General features: G+C 42.4%; 1 pseudogene; it reads left to right on the plus strand.

Moving 5' to 3' along the window:
* The first annotated feature begins 14,693 nt into the window (after window positions 1–14,693).
* On the plus strand, window positions 14,694–19,368 carry LOC147459153 (uncharacterized; annotated as a pseudogene).
* Window positions 19,369–19,574: the final 206 nt, after the last annotated feature.

Consider the following 19,574-nt stretch of genomic DNA (forward strand, 5'->3'; position numbering starts at 1 on the left):
CACATGTGCAATCTGAACACTACCTTAGGTAAGTTTGAGATTGCATGGATGGTTAGGGAGAGAAAAACGAGGGAGAGATTTTTAGAACTTATTAGGGTGTTTTCACAAACATCCGGCCATGTGGAGGTGGACAACATTGAGAACCAACAAAAGGACGCCACTTTGGAATGGCCGTCTGAAGGGGATTCACACACTGTAGCCATGGCCACAGGCTGGCACTCATGTGGTAGTCTAGTCATGCCCGTCTATGCAGGAATTATGGGTGACCTCCCCCCTCGCCCAAAGAATGTGCGTGCTGACATTGCAGCTTTTAAGCAAAGTGAACGCGAGAGTTTTGATCTGGTGAGTTCATGTCCACGCGTCAATTGGTCTAACCAACCCACCCAATAGCTTTTCACGTTGTCTTTTGAAGGGATGTCCGTCTTATGTGAACATGTCGTCATCCATTCATTCGGCTTGCAACTTTTTGTGTCATCCCTTGCCATCTAGTGCAGGGAGGGGCGCCGCTTGTTTGTAAAGCCACCCTTAGAACAACGCCAAAGAAAAAAAAATGAAGAATTTTTGTTGCATTTAGGTGAGTTTCCTATTGGGTAAATGGTTAAAGATTTTCACATCATAGAAGAACATCAAAGAAAAAAATATGGCTGTAGCCATCCGCGCCGGCGCAGATGGCTAGAGTGAGAATTTGCATTGCAGTTTTAGGTTGCATGGATGGTTAGAGAGAGAAAAAGGAGGGAGAGATTTTCACACCATAGAACAACATCAAAGGAAAATAATATGGCTGTAGCCATCCGTGCCGACGCGGATGGCTAGAGAGAGAAAGATGGTGAGAATTTGCATTGCAGTTTTAGCCTTTGCGTGGAAGGAGATATTTTCACACCATAGAAGAGATCTAGAGAGAAAAAACTGTCTGTAGCCATCCACGCCGGCATGGATGGCTAGAGAGAGAAAGAGAGTGAAAATTTGCAGGTTGCAAGAGAGCTTTGAGAAGCTCGCGATGTTGACTCTGCAAGGTTGTGAGATATCGAACTGTTGAACTCTCCCAATATACGATGCTACGAATGAGCTAAACACTAAATTAGATGCCGGTGAAGGATTGAAGAAAGACCAGTGGTGGAACAAAGAGATTTTCTTTGGCTGCCTTCAGGCTTCACCTATCAATATCACGTTTGTCGTCTTGCCCTCCACAACCCTGGACATGAAGCTTGCTATTCTTTCTTCTCATGCTAGCTCGTCACCCTCCTCGTAGCTTGGGTCAAAAATCAGGGGGGGGCTGGGGAGAAGGATGCAGCAGGCTATGATGGAGGAGGGGGGTTGAATAGCGTCCAAGGGCCTCTTTGCAGATGTAGACAATCCACAGCAAGACACGGCCATGCAGCCTTTCTCTTCCACAGCTTATGTTGCCACAAGGAAGAAGGGCAGTCGATCTCCCCTGTGCGCTAGCACTCAGTAGAGCAGCGACAACACCGCCTCTGACCTCGGCAACGATGAGAGAGAGAGAGAGAGAGAGAGAGAGAGAGAGAGAGAGAGAGAGAGAGAGAGAGAGAGAGAGAGAGAGAGAGAGAGAGAGAGAGAGCTGAGAGATACATTTTTTGATTACCATCAGACTCGTTCTCAAGGTGCGTGCCATGCATTGCACATGCAACAAGGATGATGCCAATCAAAGGAGTCTGCACAGATCAATGCACGCAATGAAAGTGACCTCAACACCTTTCTCTTGCAGAAGTAGCATTGCGCATGCTACAAGGATGATGCCAGCCCCGACTACGTACAAGAGTTGGGGTCCACCCGTTATCAATGAACTCGGGAATCGTCTCCATTAGTAGATGCAGCTGTCTGCACCGTTCAATACATGCAGCAAAAGTGCCCTCAACACCTCCATCCCGTGCATGGCACCACCTTCCCCTTTGCAGACGATGGCAACATCGGCCAATGGTCGAACTACAAATACGTACATGGTATCCCGTTGTCATTTGGTATATTCAGAAGCTTCAGTAGGTAGGGTTTAGCGTCATTTTCAATACGTCTTTTAAGGTACATAGCAAAAGGTGGCATTTCTAATGACTTGAAACAATTTTGGCAAGTTTGCTATCATTTTCTGTTTTCTGTCTAGACATGAGAGAGAGAGAGAGAGAGAGAGAGAGAGAGAGAGAGAGAGAGAGAGAAAGAGAGAGAGAGGAAGGAACCAATTTCTCAACTCTGGAAAACTTGGCAGGGTTGAGTTTGTAATTATAGCATTTCAACTAACAAACAAAGCTTGCTAGTGATAGCAAAACTCTTCCAAGCCCAATATGAAAAACGTGCCTTATAGCAACATCGTGCTACTCTATCATGTCTCTCTCTCATCCTTTCCATTGCAGTCAAAAACTCCATGAAAAAATTGCAAGTAAATCCATGCAAGCAATCAAAGTTGCTCTCATTAGTAAAAACCTTGCTTTTTGAGCATGTGGAAGTGTTGTGAAAGACATCACTTGTTCTTGAGATTGCCACACACACACACACCACGTGTGTGCGCGTAGAGAGAGAGAGAGAGAGAGAGAGAGAGAGAGAGAGAGAGAGAGAGAGAAGGAGAAGAAGAAGAAGAAGAAGAAGAAAAAGAGATCACAATTGGAAATGTCCTCTCCTCCAAGGCTCATCTCTCCTTTGCACCCTAGCCCTTTACTTGTTAAGAAGGACAAGTTTCTTTTAGTCCAGCTATGTGTAGGTTGTGCAAACATACATTTTGCTCACTATATTGTCCTATGTGAGATAACTATATCGCTCTCATAGATATGATTAGTACTATTATCTATCATTACTTTATATTTTAAAATTTTTGAATAGGAAATCTTTTTTTTTCTTCTCTCTAGTGTTAGTCACAATGATACTTGCGGTGTTCACCTTATTAACCTAACAACATTTTTTCAAATGCTCCAAAGGTAAATAGTCCACATGGATGAAAGACTATCGTCCGTATGAAGAAAGAATCTCTCGTCTTCAAGGACAACATGTGCACATGGTGCAACGACAAGTATAGTTTCTTTCCTCTGTCCCCCGATGATAGGTGTTGTAACAAGGCCACCCAAGCATGACTAGTCAACCTCTTGAACCCGATCATGTTGTCAAAGATATGTTCATTTTAAAGAATGCGAACTTAGTATTTAAAAAATAGTCAATTTAGTGGTAAACTAAAAATACATATAACAAGAATCACAATATAGTGTTTAAAAAAAAATCAAGTTTTCTTTGGAAATTGAAATACCACTCAAGTTTTTAACATGGGCTATAACATCCTAGGGATTATGACATTGAGTCTCCTATAGCTTGATGTTTCCTTCAAAAGAGAATATTTATGCTTCTAGAATATCAACAAATAAGATCCTAAATGGAGAGAGAGAGAGAGAGAGAGAGAGGAAGGGGGTTTCTTTATCCAAGAAGTTTCTGAAATCCATCTGGTATTGAAAAGCACTAGAAGCGAAAAAACATGTAAATATGTCGTTTGATCCAAAGGAGGGTCAAGAACCAAAGTATTTGATACCAGAGCACTACCAAATGAAACCATAGAAAAATCACACATCATGATTGGTAAGGGTAAGTTTAAGAGTTAGATTTGAGAAACTTCTGAGAGGCGGAAGTGAAAAATAGACCCGGTGGCCTCTACACCAAGACTATGCACAATGGCCTCATCATGGGGGATACACAATAGGGGCACCACCTAGCAAGATATGCGGCTAGGACGCATACATATACACAATGAAGCATGCCATGGAAAACAATTTCAAGATCCACGCCCAAATGTGGAATGGGGTGGTCGGAGAATAAGGTGAGAGGAGTGGTGAATGAGTGAGAATGGGATTGCTACTCGTGCATGTTAGTAAGAAAGATAATGAGGTAGGAGAAACTTGCGAGTATGCTCACGTATCATACAAGAGGTGGCGAATCCGCACACCTCAAGATGGAAGTAGCAAGATGATAGGAATATGAGAGGGAGAGAGAGAGTGTGTGCGTGTGTGGTGGCGAATCCGCACACCTTTACATAAGCAGAAAAAAAAAGGCAAGGAACAAGCATATACCATACTCACAATGAGATGTATCCAAAGAGACACAAAGTATGGCACCAAGATGGAGTGTGTTGATTGCTTGCAAAAGATGAATACAATAGGTAGCGTATGGCAAGAAAATGAGAAGGGGACAAGATCGTAGGAGGCATAATGGAGAGATGGGAGTTGATGGCGACGAATATCATGAGTGTGTCCACCCTTCTTCTTCTTGAAATTGTGCCTTCAACCCTTAATTACAAGTGGTGTGGAGGTGTGGTGCTCATCTTTTGTGCATGGTGATGGTGATGATGATGGTGTTGTGATTATGTGATTAGGGTTCATGCTACAAGCATGTACCACAAGAGTGTGTATGGATAGGTGTGTGTGTGTGTGTGTGTGTTCTTTAAGTGAGATCTCATGGCCTCCTTATATAGGGAAGGAGGGGAGGATTTAACAATATTTCTATTTGAGGTGAGTGTCCCACTTTGGTGACTAGGAAAATGGGGTGCATGTAACTGTGGCTCCCATCTTGTCTCCTCATTATTTAAAATACCAGAGTCAATAGAGAGAGAAGATGAGAGAATGTGGGTAGGATGTAGAGGATAGGATATATTTACAATAGTCTAGCTTTGGCTAGACATAAGCTTATTAGGGAGAGAAGAGAGAGGTAAGAAATTTACAAGAGAGATTATCAAAGGTGGATAGTTGTTGATGAGGATGGATCCTCCAAAAATGGTGATAGAATCACTCTAGACTTGCCAAGAACTCATTAAAAGAGCCTTGTCTCTTGTAATCATGCTTGAAGACTTGTAGAACCATAGCCATTCTAGAGGGAAGAAAATTGGGGATGGCCTGTGTCACCATTACACGAGAAAACTGGGGTCCACTTCAAAAATCATATCTCCGTGTTCATAACTCCAAAAATTTTGAAAACAATTGAGCTAAAATTTGAGATCACGAGCTACATCTTTCATGTTGAATGCTCCTTCAGATTCGGGGTTCTTCTCTACTTAAAAAATTCAGCCAAATAATGTATTATTTGTGGCTGCAAAGGTCTTTTGGTGGTCCCCTTTGAGTGGACTTCTCTCTTGTCTTCAAGTGTGAGCTCCTTTATGTGTATGAAAACATAACCTAGAGTTTTGAAAAGATTGGCAATCATCTAGATGGAGGTATTATTGAAATTTGAAAGTGGGGTTGAGGTTTGAAAATGAAAACTAGTGAATAAAATATTTGGTAGGGTGGAATAATATACATACATGAAAAATATATTAGAAAATACTAAAATATATAATGTAATTTAGAATATATATATTTAATATTTAAGGTCAAAAGAGAGATCAACAAAGAAAGCTTACTTATTTATGCTACATCGTGATTGATTAGCATAAGTCTTATTTATTTAATAAAGGCTAAACTTTTGTGAAAAAGGGAAGAAAAATCAAAAGTAACTTATATAATAGAAAATATTTTGGTAAAAGGGCAAAGATATATGGGGGGGTTCCCATGCATGGAAAAGCTTGCCTCATTAGCTCTCCCCCGAAGGCTAGAGGTATTCATGCCTCTAGCGTTGTACTTGATTCTTCTTCAATTAAGGTGGAGGAGTCTCTCTCCTCGGGGATTTCCATCATAGGTGCTTGATCAAATCTCAAAAACTACTGCTTCAACCTCCATCCATTGACATGTGTTTTGTGGAGCCTACCATCTGCATCCATCAATTGGTAACTGCCATTGGCGTAGCACTTTCTAATGACAAATGGCCCCTCCCATCTGGGTGAAAACTTTTTATCCTTCCTAGTGTCAAACCTGTTATCATACCATAGGACCAACATACCTTTCTTGAGACCTTTTTCCCAAAGTCCCTTGTTGAAGGTAAGTCGACGTTGCTCTGACTGTGTTGCATAATAGTTGATAGCATTTTCTCTGTATAGTTGAAGCCTCTCTAGATCAAGAATGTGGTTGTGGAGATGAGCATTAGGACGTTCCACCTGCCCAGCTAGCACCCTGAGACTAGCCAATTGTACTTCAATGGGTAAAATGGATTCCTTACCAAACACCAAGTGGTATGGTGTGAACCCAAGGGATGTGCAAAATGAAGTGCGATAAGCCCAAAGTGCAGCCATAAGATGCTTGTCCCAATCACTTTTGTGATTGTTTACATGTTTAGTGATGATCTTGCAGATCATACCATTTACCTTTTTCACCAAACCATTGCATTGTGGGTAGTAGGGAGTTGAGTGTCGTCGTGAGATACCTAACTTCTCCATTAGCTCTCCTACAAGGTCTCCTCTAAAACCTGGTCCCCTATCAGAAATTATTTCAAGAGGAGTGCCAAAACAGCATCAAATGTTTTCAAATACGAAATTAGCCACTTCCTTAGCTGTAATCCGGGTGGTGGCAACTGCTTCAGCCCACCTGGTAATGTAGTCCACACCCATGATGATATAAAATTTACCTAAAGGAAGAGGAAAATGGTCCCTCTTTGTGGCTGCATTGAGAGGCTTGTAATCAACACAAACCCTCCACTTACCATTCTTCTTTGGTGTGACTACCATTGGAGAAACCCACTCTGAGTCTTCAACAGGATAGATAAAACCGGCTTCTAGCATTTTCCTCACCTCTTTGAGTAGGGCATCTTGTTGAATTACTCCTAGCCTCCTGAGCTTCTGCACTACAGGTTTACTTCCCTCCTTGAGCTTAATGTGATGTTGAACTACTATGATGCCAGTGATTTTATCATATTCATCAATGAACAATGTGGTAAAATTACTTAGCATCAAAATATAATCTTCACGCTCCTTCCCACACAACTCACTAGAGAGCATTTGATGTAGCTTACTTGCTTCTACCAGAGGTTGTATACCTGGTGTCTCCCCTTGGTTTGATGATGAGGCATCAGGTTGCTCCATCTTCTTAGGGTCCTTGAGAATGATCCCCATCACCTCAATGCTACTGTCACTTTCTTCACTCACTGTTGACTCCTCCTTTGAAGTGGTTGAAGAGTCACCACTAGAAAAATCATCCATAGAGGTTTCTAGATCCATGTCGCATTGCCGAACTGTCTTCATGTCGTAAAGTATTGGCCTCCCTTTTGCATCCTTCATCTGGATTATGCCGGTGTCCCAGTCCTGCTTAGCTCTCATAGCCATAAGCCAAAGCCTCCCTAGAATGATAGGATAGCCCTCCCCTTTGTGTGGCATGACAAAGATGTCCACATCTACCTTGGTGTTGAATGCCTTTATCCTAACTGCATTTATGACACCAACACATTGAACTTTTAAATTATTTGCCATTTTGGCTCGGCATGGTGCTCGCCGACTCACCTCTAAACCCAAATGGTGCATCATTTTTTCACTCATGACGCATATTTGTGCGTCACCATCGATGTAGATATTGGAGATGTGTTGCCCTTTCATGTAAGCATCCATCACTGGTAGTATGTCATCTAGATTCCTCCCAGAGATAGCCCCAGCTATCTTTGGCTTTGGTCGTCTCGTGCTAACCATCTTTGTCCATTGTCTCCTCACCCTAGGTGCTAGGTGGAGTAATTGGGGCCAGGTGATTTTTGGGCCCTGCACAGAAACATCTTGAACCAAATCATATGGTTTAGAACTTCACCCAAAGAGAAATCTACAATGTCAATTTTACGTCGTGACTTGGACAGCTTTTTGCTAGATTCCCCTTTAGTCTTCATCTTTTCTTCCTTTTGGGAAGATTCACCTTGCCTGGCGCGTTTTACCCCTATGGCATCTACTCCTTTAAACTTGGTCTTACCTTTTGCTACTCCCTTGATATCCTCCTCCACTTTCTCCTTTTCTTTACCTTCAAGACTGATGACGCTTACTGTTTGATTGCCAACTAGTGGTGGGGGTAAGGGTGGAATGAGAGGTTGTGGTGGTGGTGGTGGTTGTGGTGGTGGTGGTGGTTGTGGTTGAATGGGTGGTTGTAGGATTTGCATGGGTGGTGCTTGTTGTGGTGCCCTCGGTGGTGGTGGTCTTGCTCTCGGTGGTGAAACCTGGTTTTGCCTGGCTCCTCTGTTGAAATTCTGTCTCCTTGGGTGTGGACAGTAGTACATGCCATGACCATCCTCCCCACAATTGTAGCAGTGGTATTCTTGGTTTTGACTTCGTTGTCCTCTCCCTTGCTCTTGGTTGCAATTGTGTGCATGCCCTTGTTGTATCAAATGGACTGAGAGATTCTCAAGTTGATTGGTGATTCAATTGAGCAGGTCTTGCTGATCTTCAATTGGTTCTTGTGGTTGAATCCTCTAGGCGACTGTTGTAGGTGGTGCTAGAGGTGTTCGGGTCCTAACGACTTCCTCTTCATCGATATTCCTGGCTTGTAGGCACAAATTCTTGTCTTTAAGGCGGGCCACTTCAACTGCTAGCTCATACGTAGTAGGAAACCTTCCCTTCACCTTCTCTTTAAGAGTTGGCCATAACCCAGCCACAAACCGATCCTTCTTTAGGAAATCAGGTGCCCCCTCATCCTCTCTTAGCGATGCAACCCATCGCCCCCATAAATCTACAAACTTTGACTCATATGATGCGTATTCCAGCATACTGCCCTGCTTCAACTCTGTCAACAATTGCCATAGCTTCTCTGATGTTGTGCCCTCTCCAAAACGCTTGACAAAGGCTGCTCTTAATAAGTCCCACCGTTCCTTGGTTTCTTGTGCCAAGGCATTGTACCATGATCTTGCCTCCACCTTCATTAGAAGTGGGAAGATGCGCAAGCGTGAAGCATCATCATCTCTCGCAGAGATGACACATGCTATTTCCAAGTTGTCTAGAAAGTCTGCAGCATCCTCACCCACTTTACCAGTAAATGTTGGAAATGCTACACTTGCCATTGTGAGAGTGAGAAAATTAACTCGACTTAGATTTTTTTTATTTTTTTATTTTATAGAGATTCAATACATGGGTGCTTGGTAGATGGAAAACATACTATACAAGGATGAAAATAACTACATCAAAAGACACTTCATGATTAATCATAGGGAGGATAAAGGGTAGAGAAGAGGTGTTTATCTCTTGCAGTCGTTCTCTACCAAACATGGTTGTAATGATCTGCTGATAAAACATCTTGCGGTCCAAGATTACTTTGATTGATTGAATTCGTTGTGGTGCATAAGTTTGGTTTCTTGCAAAAGGTTGATATGCTGGGTCCATCACATGATAATTCGGAAAGGCTCTCTCCTTTGTGGTGGAAGGTTATAGCTGGAGGTGTAGAGCTCTTGGTAGTCGAGGTCAAATTTATAGTACCACAGGACAAGGTTGTAGCCTTGATTCACAAGCAACACCCCTTGAAGGTGGAGGGTCTTGTCTTTCCGCCAAGCAAAACCTGTGTCAAAGACCTTGTCTATGACAAGCTCCACCACTTCACTCAGTAGACGACGTAGAATCCATGCTGCTGTTTCTAGTTCCTGGCTCATGAGATGAGAGTGAGGTATAGAAAGACTTTGGAGGATTTACCCTTTTGTTTTGGAGACGGGGTGATTATCGGCGCTCGAAAACCCTTGAATCTTTTGGTGCAAGGGAGAGGGAGGGACCACGCGTTTGTAGTAGCTTCCTCAAGTTCTGAAGGCTTGTTGTGGATGTAGGTGGAATAGGTGACAAAGATGGGGACGTAGATGTAGAGAAGCCTGGTGCTACTTGAAAGCCTACCGTTGTGAGAACGCCTGTGCGGATATCGAGGGAGAAAATGATGGCCTTTTCTTCACTTTGGGTTGTACTCATGTCGAAGGTGCGGTTTTTGGCTACAATGTGAGCATGATGCAGCTTGTGCCTTGCTTTTACGCTTGCGGGGATGATGAGAAATGTAAACAATCTGAGTAGGGAAAGAGGGTCTTACCACTTCTTCTATGCGAACAATACAACACCCTGGCAAGAGTGTCTTGATGACTTGTGTCAAACCTGCTTGAAGCTCCTCCTCTTCAGTGGTCCAATTAGAGAATTCAAGAAGCCACTCGTCCATGAAGAGAAGTAAACATGTCAACCTTGTAAACTGAAGGTCAAGAGCCCTCCTCAGTGCGGGCACCAAATGAGAGGCGGAAGTGAAAAATAGACCCGGTGGCCTCTACACCAAGACTATGCACAATGGCCTCATCATGGGGGATACACAATAGGGGCACCACCTAGCAAGATATGCGGCTAGGACGCATACATATACACAATGAAGCATGCCATGGAAAACAATTTCAAGATCCACGCCCAAATGTGGAATGGGGTGGTCGGAGAATAAGGTGAGAGGAGTGGTGAATGAGTGAGAATGGGATTGCTACTCGTGCATGTTAGTAAGGAAGATAATGAGGTAGGGGAAACTTGCGAGTATGCTCACTTATCATACAAGAGGTGGTGAGTCCGCACACCTCAAGATAGAAGTAGCAAGATGATAGGAATATGAGAGGGAGAGAGAGAGTGTGTGTGTGTATGGTGGCGAATCCGCACACCTTTACATAAGCAGAAAAAAAAAGGCAAGGAACAAGCATATACCATACTCACAATGAGATGTATCCAAAGCGACACAAAGTATGGCACCAAGATGGAGTGTGTTGATTGCTTGCAAAAGATTAATACAATAGGTAGCGTATGGCAGGAAAATGAGAAGGAGACAAGATCGTAGGAGGCATAATGGAAAGATGGGAGTTGATGGAGAGGAATATCATGAGTGTGTCCACCCTTCTTCTTCTTGAAATTGTGCCTTCAACCCTTAATTACAAGTGGTGTGGAGGTGTGGTGCTCATCTTTTGTGCATGGTGATGGTGATGATGATGGTGTTGTGATTATGTGATTAGGGTTCATGCTACAAGCATGTAGCATAAGAGTGTGTATGGATAGGTGTGTGTGTGTGTGTGTGTTCTTTAAGTGAGATCTCATGGCCTCCTTATATAGGGAAGGAGGGGAGGATTTAACAATATTTCTATTTGAGGTGAGTGTCCCACTTTGGTGACTAGGAAAATGGGGTGCATGTGATTGTGGCTCCCATCTTGTCTCCTCATTATTTAAAATACCAGAGTCAATAGAGAGAGAAGATGAGAGAATGTGGGTAGGATGTAGAGGATAGGAGATATTTTCAATAGTCTAGCTTTGGCTAGACATAAGCTTATTAGGGAGAGAAGAGAGAGGTAAGAAATTTACAAGAGAGATTTTCAAAGGTGGATAGTTGTTGATGAGGATGGATCCTCCAAAAATGGTGATAGAATCACTCTAGACTTGCCAAGACCTCATTAAAAGAGCCTTGTCTCTTGTAATTATGCTTGAAGACTTGTAGAACCATAGCCATTCTAGAGGGAAGAAAATTGGGGATGGCCTGTGTCACCATTACACGAGAAAACTGGGGTCCACTACAAAAATCATATCTCCGTGTTCTTAACTCCAAAAATTCTGAAAAAAATTGAGCTAAAAGTTGAGATCACGAGCTACATCTTTCATGTTGAACGCTCCTTCAGATTAGGGGTTTTTCTCTACTTAAAAAATTCAGCCAAATAATGTATTATTTGTGGCTGCAAAGGTCTTTTGGTGGTCCCCTTTGAGTGGACTTCTCTCTTGCCTTCAAGTGTGAGCTCCTTCATGTGTATGAAAACATGACCTAGAGTTTTGAAAAGATTGCCAATCATCTAGATGGAGGTATTATTGAAATTTGAAAGGGGGGTTGAGGTTTGAAAATGAAAACTAGTGAATAAAATATTTGGTAGGGTGGAATAATATACATACATGAAAAATATATTAGAAAATACTAAAATATATAATGTAATTTAGAATATATATATTTAATATTTAAGGTCAAAAGAGAGATCAACAAAGAAAGCTTACTTATTTATGCTACATCGTGATTGATTAGCATAAGTCTTATTTATTTAATAAAGGCTAAACTTTTGTGAAAAAGGGAAGAAAAATCAAAAGTAACTTATATAATAGGAAATATTTTGGTAAAAGGGCAAAGATATATGGGGGGGTTCCCATGCATGGAAAAGCTTGCCTCACTTCTCTTATTACTTTGAAACTTGCTCGGTTTTTTGTTTGCTCGGAAGGTTTCGCTCGGTGTTTGGTAGAACTCGTGTGGATGAGCAGGCAGCAGAGAGACCTTGACTTCGACTCTTTAAACCCTTCACTCTCCACTCTAAGAGGTTAAAAAAGGGAGGGCCAAGAGCCCCCCGGACGATGGGGGGGCTCTTGGCCCTCCCCTTTTTTAACCAAGAAGTAACCTAAGTCAAGAGCCCTCCCCTTTTTTAAAACCGAAAAGTAACCGAAATGTTGTTTTGTATTTTCAAATTTGTGTTTTCCTCTTTTCCTTAGGGTCATTATTGTATTTCTCTCTCGCTCAATCAGAGGATGAGCACTATCCTAGCATGAGAGACGTCCAACTATTTACAGCTCGGTGGACATTGATGATGCTCTTCGATGACACATGTAATACTTTCTCGGGCGACGCTCGATGTTGGGCATTCTCTAAAGTTAATGATGATAATGATTTTTTTTAAAAAATTAGTTCGTTTTTATTTTTATCTTGTACTCAAACATTGTATTAGATCCACCAAGGTTGTATCCGTTTGGTTTCATTGGTCATTTTGGCCTTTTAATATAAAATTTCATTGTATCACTCTCTCTCTCTCTCTCTCTCTCTCTCTCTCTCTCTCTCTCTCTCTATATATATATATATATATATGTGTGTGTGTGTGTGTGTGTGTGTGTGTGTGTGTGTGTGTGTGTGTGTGTGTGTGTGTGTGTGTGTGTGTGCGTGTGTGTGTGCGTGCTAGCAAAAAAAATGCAGGGCCAATATAACATTTCATTTCTTTATATCTCTTTGATTGAAAATGCAGAGGTCTTCTGGACCTACAGTGTGGCTTTTGATTTTAATAGTGGCTTATCTGTATAAGGCTTAAGCCTAAGACCCTTTATCTCATGGCTTCTTCTGTGTGTATAGAGGTGTGAGGCTTAAGCCTAAAAGCCTTTATCTCATGGTTCTTCTGGGTGTATAGAGGTATGAGGAGCTTAAGAAGGATTTAGCAGAATATGTATGTGTGAGGTTTGTTATCTCTCCTACTCTATTGTCATCCATATGGAGAATAATTCAACCATAACTTCTAGTACATCCCTTCATTAAGCAAAGGATCAGATCTCTAAAATACCTAGGTCTTTGACGAGGGAAGTAAGGCAAATAGAGGAGAGGGATGGGCTTTTAGTCTATTGGAAAGAGTGGTTGTATTGGTCTGGATGTGGGTGTCTGGAGTATTATCATCTTTTGGCGATCCCATTGGGGAACGGGTGTTTTTTGTGTTAAAATCTTCCAGATAAGCCTTTGAGGGCAATGCAAAGATACTTTTAGTTGCTCTAAAGCCTTAAAGCTACCAAGTGGATGCAAATGGCGCACTCCAAGATTGACAAGTGGTTTAGCAGAGCACCAGGACAGAGAATTCGACTGTGGATATGGCTCGTGGAGCTAGAAATGGAGGAGTTGTAGATCTACGAAGGACCGCCGACTATGCTTGGCAAGGGCTTAGCGGAGTTGCATGGAGAATCTACTGCAACCTATTAGCAGCACAGCAAAAGAGCTAGTATCAGATAAAGCCGGCACTGCTTATGGCCTTTTGTGAAGATCAAAAGAGGTTCATGGGGTCGAACATTGAAGCAAGGAGAACTTGGATAGTGTGAAGTCATCAAGTTCTACGAGCAGCAGCAGATATGCAAGTGACGTTGTGACTGATTCAAGTGGCAGAAGCTTAGTTAGTGTTGAAGAGTTTGAAATGTCCGTCGACGAGCTTTTAGGTACAGTACTCAATGGAGTGCATACTAAAGGAGAGTAAGAGAGTGAAGCGGATAGTTTATATCCAAACGATGTATCCAACTCAGGTGAAGAGTTCAAAGTGGTATCAGGTGTGTTGGTTTGACAAAGCAAGAGGGTGGGCAGCCTTGCAATGATCATCAACATGCAGAGGTGCATCAAGTTTCAGAGTCAATACGTGGCCGTGGAGAGCTGTCTCCGGTAGCAGACTTTGTGGAAGCTGATGGAGATGCAGCCTTAGAGTGCGGATCTTCGTGTGTCGAGGATGACAAAATATTTCCTTTGCATTGTTTTGATGCCAAATTGGAGTTTAAGAAGGTATAGGATGAACTCATGTCTTGCTTAGTTGATGGTGTGGTCATTGAGCTGGTGCAATCAGAGGATGAGAGATTGGCTCGTCAGGCGATAGAAGCTCTGCCAGAGAAAGGGGTTGGGAAATCATCTACTCCAGCAGAGGAACTGATGGTACTAGAGCTTGGTATTGTAGCAGATGAATTCTTTGCTGGAGAGGATGAAGTGTCAGCACATGAGTCTGCAAATGAGGGTTTGGTTGGTCCTTTTACCAAATTAGAGGCTTTGGATACGCTAGATGACAAAGAGGGCGAGTCTTTGGATGAGGAATGGGATTTTAATGAATTAGATGTTCCGATTGATCCCTCCCAACATGTGTATGTCAACAAAGATCTCCACAGGATCAGAGTTACGAGAAGCTTGTCCAGTGTTAAGGAGTTAAAGGAAAAAGAGATGTAGCAGCCAATGTTTAAAGCCACCTCTCTCGACACTTATAAAGCAGAGGAACTCAAAGAAGAAAATTTCTCTCTCATACAGGGTGTACATCTCAATAAGAAGCCGCAACAGGAGGGAGAGCAGGCCTTGCTCGCTCTTGCGAAGCATATGCTGCCCAGACGAGTGAGAGATGTGATGAGTCTAGAGCCAAAGTTTCTTTCTAGCAGCAAGAGCTGAGGTGAATGGTCTTAGAGGATGATAATTGTGCTGATGGCGGGTGTAAGGACTTAGTTTTCTTTAATGATGTCTTATCCGAGGCCGGTGATGTCCCTCCTATGTCACCTCGAGCTGATGCATGCATATCTAGCAAGGTTGACTTTGATGTTTTGGAGAGCTTTCTCAATGAAGATAAGCCTCTTGCTCAAATGAATACACTACAACAAAAAAGGGGGCCTTCGACGCAGGTTTCGATGCACCCCATCGAAAAAACCATCGATATACACGTCCCTACAAAAACGTCGTTATATGCGTCGATATACGCGTCGAAAGGTAATATTATCAACGCTTATTTCAACGGGCTTAATGACGCATATAGCGACGACCATAACAGAAAAAAAAAATTCTTGGGCAGAGGACAGGCAGCCTGGCCTCTGCCCAGTGAAAAGATGGACACAGCCACAACCAGATTGCCTGTCCTCTGTCCAAGAAAGCGAGAAGCACCAAAATCAACCGTGCTCCCGTAGATATTTCGGCAGAGTTCCCTTCGTTTTTACATAAACTTTTAAAAAAAAACCATATTATGTATACGCCTCCTACATGCTATCCATGTAGGATCTCACATGAGATTTAAGGCCAATGAAAGAAATGAAATGAACTTTGTGCAAAACCATAACCAACTTAAAACCATAACCATAACAAACTTAATTTGTGCAAAACCACAACCAAATTAAAACCATAACCGGCCATAGCCATATTGATCAAAACCATAATGCAGATTACCATGACCATAAACAAAACAATATCCATAACCATGTCTATACAATGACAATAACCATAACCATAAGGAAAACAATAACCATAACCATATATGTCTATACAAAAAAGAGACACAGAAGCGTGTTTGTGTCTCACAAAGCATATATATGAAATCCACCGATGACTAGGCGTCACAACCTGCACATAGGACAAGTCACAAAATTAGTATTGATATTACTTCACATATACTTATTTAATTAAATCAACTCACACATATTAACGTCTCACCTCAATCGATTAGCGAGACTCTAAGGCTTCTCAGTCTACAGCCTCTCCTGAAGCATCAAGATCATTCAATACTTCATAGATACCTCTACGATATCCATCTGTCTCCTCCTGGCGTGTCGGGGCTCGATGCATCGCAAGATTCTGCGTTTATACAAAAATCAAAGTAATAAGAATACATGATTCATCACTAAATTCCTGCACAAAGAAAGTAAAATAAAGCGTCATAACACCTTTGTTTAAATTAACTTTAATCTTAATTTTAAATCAACGTCTTCACACAAAAACTTACAGGCCTAGGCCTCGACGAGTGAGGCATCATCGATAAGATCTTGCACCGTATCATCGTCTATCTATAATTGCAGACATAACTCTGTCCCAACTCGTTCTGGCAAATTGTCTTCATCCATTGCATCTTCATCTACAAGTGTGAATTCTGCCTTGTCTGCGTCATCCCTCGTATATCTGTCAGCTTCCTCTGCCATACCTTTGTCCATCTCATCTAATGTCATTGTAGTATCTGCATCGTCTGAACGACTTTCCTCCAAGAGCTCTTTCCCTTCAAATACTTGTTTATTTCTCTGGAGCAACGTGAACCACAAACCACCATTGTCGCTCTTGAGGGTCCGGTACAAAGACCACTTGCTCGCAATGTTCGGGGAGAGAAAATGTGTCACTCGCATGTGTCCAAACCTTTGTAGAATCTATTTGCACAAGCTTGTTTCCATCTCTGCGTACCGTTGCATTGTGACCAGAAGTAATCACCTTGAACCACTTCACATCCAACAAAAACATCTCAAGCATGAATCAAGCCAAGGCAAAGTGCTTGCGAATAGCGAGAATTTTGTAAATCAAGAACCATTACCAGAAGCTTCTCCGTATCCTGGCCAATCATGCATAGTCCATGGATCCTTGCATGTTGTTGTCCTACTGGTTCAACCGCATCTGCTATGTCGATCCCATGCCATAACTCCTCGAGCTCGTCAACTAGTGGAGCTAGATAAACATCCATGTTTTTTGCCTCTTTTGTAAATTGCGTACCTAAACAAAGCAGTGACGCTTGCATCTGACCACCCGTACACTGACTGAAGATTCAAAAATGCCAGACAAGTACAAAGCACATATATTTTGGCGCCTTCATAGATTGGTTGACGTGCCAACTTCCTCAACATGTCTTCAGGAGATAGGTGCACGGCTTCTGGTGTTGCTTCGTTAGCGTTCTCCTTGCTTTTCTGGAAGAAGGCATCCATCATCTCCTCCATGCCGTCGTCTTCTGTCTCTAAGCCCTTTTCTGCTTCTATCCTTGGCTCTATATTGGTCAGACCTGCACACATAATCCTTTTTCTCTCTCTCTCAGATATAGGTGCTATGTCGCGAAAATCAATGCCCGTTCCGTAGGAGTCGTATCGTAGATTCTGTACGGTTTCTCTAGCAAACTCTCCGTACTTGTGCACATGCTCATTAAATATCCTACACTTGCGCAGGATTTGATACTTGCAGAGCGTGCATGAGCATGCAATATTATCCTCCATCTTAGTTGATGACGTTGCCATCTACAATGATTATGAATGTTGTTTTAATATATATACTTCTCACAATGTAAACTACCTTGCATTCTCTAGTCTTGCCCAATCTCCGTACACCTCGGTCCAGAGGTGTACGAAGATCAGGACCACCGGGTCAAAATCTCGTCTTTATTGGTCAAATCCTATATGGGTAGACACATACATGCACTCCCAGGTGTACATGGCAATGCATGTAGTGGGCAAAACCCCTTTGCCTCTTTTAGTTCCATATTTTCTTCTAGAGAGAGAGAGAGAGAGATAGAGAGAGTTTCTGTCCTTTTCACACAATTGGTCAGCCAACCTAACTCTTTCTCTATCTACTATCTTTCTCTCTCTCTCTCTACCTTTGTAGCTATCTCTAGTTAATTCTCTCTGTCTCTATATATATATCACTCTCTATCTCTCTATTTCTCTCTCTCTCTCTCTCTCTCTCTCTCTCTCTCTCTCTCTCTCTCTCTCTCTCTCTCTCTCTCTCTCTCTCTCTCTCTCTCTCTCTCTCTCTCTCTCTCTCTCTCTCTCTCTCTCTCTCTCTCTCTACCTCTATCTCTCTTCTTTCTCTCTCGATCTCGCTCTCGCTATCTCTCTTTCTCTCTCTCTCGATCTCGCTCTCGCTATCTCTCTTTCTCTCTCTATTTCCCTATTTCCCTATCTCTCTCTCTCTCTCTCTCTCTCTCTCTCTCTCTCTCTCTCTCTCTCTCTCTCTCTCTCTCTAACTCCCTATCTCTCTACTGATCAAACGAGCGATTGAGCTAGGGAGATCCAGATGCCCATGACTGCAGAGGACTACACAACATCAACAGAGGCTGCATCAGAGGATCCAGGTCACTTTGGCTCGACATGCACAACGCTCGGTCAGACTACTGACCATGTAGGAGATTGATGAGATCCGCCAACGGACAAATGCTGGATATCCTATGATCTACCTATCCCAGCTAGCTGTTTTAGTTGCTTAGTCCACACCTAGATATTTAGGATTCCATAATATTTTATTCTATAATTTTGTCATCTTGTTACTCTGACTTTGTATTAGATCCACCACATTGTAACTTTCTGGTCTCATACGTCACTTTGGCCTTTTGAAGACATTAATATAACATTTCATTTCATTTCTCTCAATAATTTGTCTTTCTTTAATTTTAATTTCCTACGTATACATTAATTCTCTCTCTCTCTCTCTCTCTCTCTCTCTCTCTCTCTCTCTCTCTCTCTCTCTCTCTCTCTCTCTCTCTCTCTCTCTCTCTCTCTCTCTATCTATCTATCTCTTTCCTACACACACACAATGTAGAGAGAGAGAGAGTTTCATAATACCTGCGCAACAGGTTTTGGCCAAGATCTGAGCACGCGCATATCAGGCGAAAATGGCCCCTGCACGCGGGTTTCCCTTTTTTTCCCCAATTATCTTGCGTCAAAATGTGCGTCGATATACTCGTGGTAATGTCCTTCGATATACGCGTGGAAAAGTATGCCTTGCCATGTGTATTTCCACGCGCATATCGACGGATATTTCAACGCATATATCGACGGGATGAAAGTACGTCGATATCCGCGTGGAAAGGTACGGCTGTCGATATATACTGCGTAGATATCTTGATGTTATATTGTAGTGATCGCTCTCTCATAGTTCATGATGTGAATGCAGATACCACTAATGTGTATAAAGCCTTTTTGTGAGTCTTTGCAAGGATATATGATCTTGATAGTCTTTTAGAGGCCCAAGTGGCTACACGTATGCCCATAAGGATAGTACATGTATGATGGAGTGGAGTTTGGGCCTTGATGATTCCCTTACAATATTTCCTTCTCATGGTAATAGGGATGAAGCTTTTGAGATTTCCATATGCGCTGCTAGTGAGGGCTTATATCGAGGTTTGACCATTTTTCATGCAAAGGGAAGATATGTCCACCTTGTTTGGGATCCAGGTGGAAGCCTCTCTCCAAGCTGGAAGGCTAGGAGTTTTCATTTGATCGAGGTTTCTTGGTGGCGTGTCTGCATAGCTCTCCAGCAAAGCTTCAGTTGAGCATGCATTGCGGTTTTGGTATCCATATCTGTCTGTTACCTCCATAGTACTCCTGTTCTTTTAAACTCCATTGTGATGCTATCCATCCCATTGTTTGTCTTCATGTGTTGATTTCCCGTCCGTAATCTAAACTGAATAATTGACTTTAACTAAACTGCTCGGAACAAACACTTGCTTGACTTTCCTTTGCTTTCTTGAGTGCTTTG

The sequence above is a fragment of the Adiantum capillus-veneris genome, chromosome 4 (genome assembly GCF_014529385.1).
Source record: "Adiantum capillus-veneris isolate H3 chromosome 4, ASM1452938v2, whole genome shotgun sequence".
Taxonomy (NCBI): Eukaryota; Viridiplantae; Streptophyta; class Polypodiopsida; order Polypodiales; family Pteridaceae; genus Adiantum; species Adiantum capillus-veneris.